The sequence below is a fragment of the Bos grunniens genome, chromosome 1 (genome assembly GCF_055505025.1).
Source record: "Bos grunniens cultivar Pamir isolate PY7600 chromosome 1, Bosgru_T2T1.0, whole genome shotgun sequence".
Classification (NCBI taxonomy): domain Eukaryota; kingdom Metazoa; phylum Chordata; class Mammalia; order Artiodactyla; family Bovidae; genus Bos; species Bos grunniens.
Window position 1 is genome coordinate 118,325,795 of NC_141165.1, and position 4,237 is coordinate 118,330,031.

Below are 4,237 nucleotides of genomic sequence, written 5' to 3' on the forward strand. Positions count from 1 at the left end.
TGTGATCCTCTGCCTCATGTGCAAGGAAAACTGGATGCTTCAAAAAGCTCCAGAACTTAAGTCTATGAGATCATTGTGAATCCAGTGCCCAGGTTTTAGTTTCAGGAAGGCAGCCTGATGAGCAAATCATTCCCATTAGCTCTTGTGGTATTTCTTTGCAGGGTTGCCTAAAATTAAGGTGACTAAATTAGTTGGCATACTGATGCTGGGTGAATGTCACTCAGATTAGACATATGCTGAGTTAGAGATCTAGACCACCTACAGCTAGCACCAACAGTTGGGCTTGAACCACACATATGAGCCCATGCATCAGCTGTCACTTGTCCACATTGTGACTATGGTGCTGATGCTTGTCTGTAGCATCCACGGGTGGTAAGTAGTGGAAGAAGGTGTCTTTTATTCTGTAAGCTCCATTCTGATGGTACCTAGTACCACATGTCAGGCTATCCCTTAGAAGTGTCTACACCCATGTCTTTCAAATGATTTTGAGATTTTTGTTCCACAATGATAATTTTGTTCCTATGATTCTTGCCTTCTTGCCTCCAATAGACATTGTGGCACTATGTTCATCCAAGTCAGCCTTAAGCCCTGCCAGATGGACATTTCTCAGATAGATGTAGCTTCTTTTTTTGCTCGACCCATTGGTCCCTTATCTATCCTCTCCACTGGTAATAGTATATGGAAGCCAGTGATGTACTCAACATTCTAAGAGATCATACTCTTATAGTGATTATGATGTAAAGGCTTTAAGAGAAGGCATGGTTAGAAGATGTACTATTATCCTTTCCAAATGGTAACTTTAAAATGATCAGAAAATGAATTATCTTTCATACTAGTCTATATTCCCTGGATAATTCTTGAATTTGTCATCACCAATGAGACACAATAAGAATTTCTGAGAAAGTCATTGAAAGCTGGTAGTCTCTAACAGGGTTTCCCAGGTGGTGCAAGTGGTCAAGAACCTGCCTGCCAATGCAGAAGGTGCAAGAGACACGAGTTCAATTACTGGTTTGGGAAGATCCCTTGGAGGAAGGCATGGCAACCCGTTCCAGTATTCTTGCCTGGAGAATCTCCGTGGATAGAGGAGCCTGGGGGGCTATAGTCCATAGGGTCACAAAGAGTTGGACATGACTGAAGTGACTTACCATGGCCATAGTCTCTAACAGCATGATGGATAATGCAGTGTTGTGGTAAAGACCGATGCTGAAGCTGAAGCTCCAATATTTGACCATCCAATGCAAAGAACTGACTCGTTGGAAAAGACCCTGTTGCTAAGAAAGATTGAAGGCAGGAGGAGATGGGGACAGCTGAAGGTGAGATGGTTGGATAGCATCACTGACTCGATGGACATGAGTTTGAGCAAACTCTGGGAGTTGGTGATGGGCAGGCAAGCCTGGTGTGTTGCAGTCCATGGGGTCACAAAGAGACGGACATGGCTAAGTGACTGAACTGAACTGAAGTAAAGGTGAAATAGGCATTAAACAAATGGAGTTAGAAAAATTAGATGCAAGAGGAATATATATGGTTTAAATACAAATAGGTTCTATAAAGCCATGGAATCATTAGTAATCATACTGTTGCTACTTTTTTCTCACAATATGAGATAAGAAATTAGTCAGGAATGTCACATTTGACAATAAAGAGCCCAGAAGGGCCTCTTAATCTGAGCAAGAGGAGATGGTACCTGGACCCTGTAGAGATTCTTTCCATGCACTTATTGGACAATAAACCAACTCAGAAGTAACTATGCTTTACTAATTATTCTAAATTTTCACTGATAAATTATCATATCTCACATAGGCCCATGGATTCAATAACACACTTTTTCTTTTTCTCATTAAACTTTTTTTTAATGGGTCTCAAATTCTGTGACAGATTTTTGGTCAAGTTGTTTTCATTAAAAAATACTGATTTTAAAAACTAATAACTTAAAAAACTGCCACACACAAAACATATGGTCCACAAAACATTCTCCTTTCCTTCTGAAGGTTTTACGGTACATTGTGATCATTAACCAGTCTTTTACAATTAAATTTAAATGGCCAATTGAGACAAACAGTTCTGAGACCATTCTTCCACCACTTATTAAGACTGGGGTGGCAGGTATTGGGGATAATATTCATTTAGCCTTCTGAGCTTTCTGGGCAGACTTGGTGACCTTGCCAGCTCTGGCTGCCTTCTTGTCCAATGCTTTGATGACACGCACAGTGACTGTCTATCTCATGTCACTCACAGCAAAATGGCCCAGGGGAGGATAGTCAGAGAATCTCTCGACACACATGGGCTTGCTAAGAACCATATCAACAATGGCAGCATCACCAGATTTCAAGAATTTAGGGCCATCTTTCAGCTTTTTGCCAGAACGACGATCAATTTTCTCCTTCAGCTCAGCAAACTTGCAAGCGATGTGAGCAGGGTGACAGTCCAGCACAGGTGCATATCCAGCACTGATTTGGCCTGGATGGTTCAAAATAATCACCTGAGCTTTGAAGCCAGCTGCTTCCATTGGTGGGTCATTTTTGCTGTCAGCAGTCACATTCCCACAATGAACATCTTTGACAGATACGTTCTTGACATTGAAGCCCAGATTGTCCCCAGGAAGGGCTTCACTCGATGCTTCATGGTGCGTTTCTACAGACTTCACTTCAGTTGATACATTGACTGGAGCAAAGATGACCACCATGCCAGGTTTGAGAACACCAATCTCCACTCAACCCACAGGGACAGTACCAATACCACCAATTTTATAGACATCCTGGAGTGGCAAACACAAGGGTTTGTCAATTGGGTGAATTGGTGGCAGGATGCAACCCAGAGCCTCAAGCAGGATGATCCCACTGGCATTGCCGTTTTTATGGGTGACTTTCCATCCCTTGAACCATGGCATGTTAGCACTTGGCTCCAGCATGTTGTCCCCATTCCAGCCAGAAATTGGCACAAATGCTACTGTGTTGGGGTTGTAGCCAATTTTCTTAATGTAGGTGCTGACTTCCTTAACAATTTCCTCTTATCTCTTCTGGCTGTAGAGTAGCTCAGAGGAATCCATTTTGTTAACTCCAACAATTAGCTGTTTTACACCCAGAGTGTAAGCCAGAAGGGCATGCTCACGGGTCTGCTGGTTCTTGGAGATACTGGCTTCAAATGCACCAACACCAGCAACAACAATCAGTACAGCACAGTCAGCCTGGGATGTGCCTGTAATCCTGTTTTTAATGAAATCTCTGTGTCCTGGGGCATGAATGATAGTAACATGAATGATAGTAAATCTGTCCTCAAATTTCCACAGGGAGACATCAATGGTGATACCATGCTCACGTTCAGCTTTCAGTTTGTCCAGGACCCAGGCATACTTGAAGGAGCCCTTTCCCATCTTGGCAGCCTCCTGCTTGAACTTTTCAATAGTTCTCTTGTCGATCCCGCCACATTCATAGATCAGATGGCTAGTCGTGGTAGACTTCCCTGAATCTACATGCCCAATGACAACGATGTTGTTGTGGGTTTTCCTTTCCCATTTTTGCTTAGGTTTAACAGTGGTTTTCATGACACCTGTGTCCTGGAGGCAAACCAGTTGCCAAAAAGTGTGCCAATAACACACTTTTAGTCAAATTGTTTAGATAAGGGCCCCACAAAAATATTTCCCTGGGTCTTTTTTATTTTTTCCAACAGTGGCTATGACTAGAATTCATTCACATGGATACACCTAATTACAAGGGTGAATGGAAATGTAGTTCTTAAAGTACTAAGCTAAGTCAAGCAAGAATAGAAAGTATTTGTGTGGAGTGTGTATGTGTGCATGGCTAGCAATTCTATTACTGAGAGTTAGATGATAAATATGAACATGTAAGTTATCGAGTATGTTACAGTGTAAAATGTGTTTTAAAGAAAAAGTTGAAATGAGAGATGGGAGTGTCTAATCTATGTTAGACTCTTAATAATGCTTAATAGTGGGAATAAAGCCATGTTCATCATAAGACTAGTTTTGATCTTATTTTGCCCATAATGGATTACTTTCTTATCTTCATATAAACTTGTATCTATAATGAATTATTCTCTTCTTTGCTTACTTTATTTCAATTCATTGTTTAGAGTCCAGGACAATCAGCATTTATTTAATCAAGCTCTCTTTTCTCACTGATTATTCCCTCTAGTTTTTCTGAGCAATTTTGTTTATGGTTTAACTATTCTATCTACCTCATTCTGCACTCTATCACACTGAATAGTGCATATTCCTTGAAAA

General features: G+C 41.1%; 1 pseudogene across 1 annotated transcript; it reads right to left on the bottom strand.

The window, feature by feature from the left end:
• Window positions 1–394: 394 nt before the first annotated feature.
• Window positions 395–3,541, bottom strand: LOC147380160 (elongation factor 1-alpha 1 pseudogene; annotated as a pseudogene). Its single transcript, XR_015169868.1, has one exon. The product of XR_015169868.1 is annotated as an elongation factor 1-alpha 1 pseudogene (transcript).
• Between the last annotated feature and the right edge of the window lie 696 nt (window positions 3,542–4,237).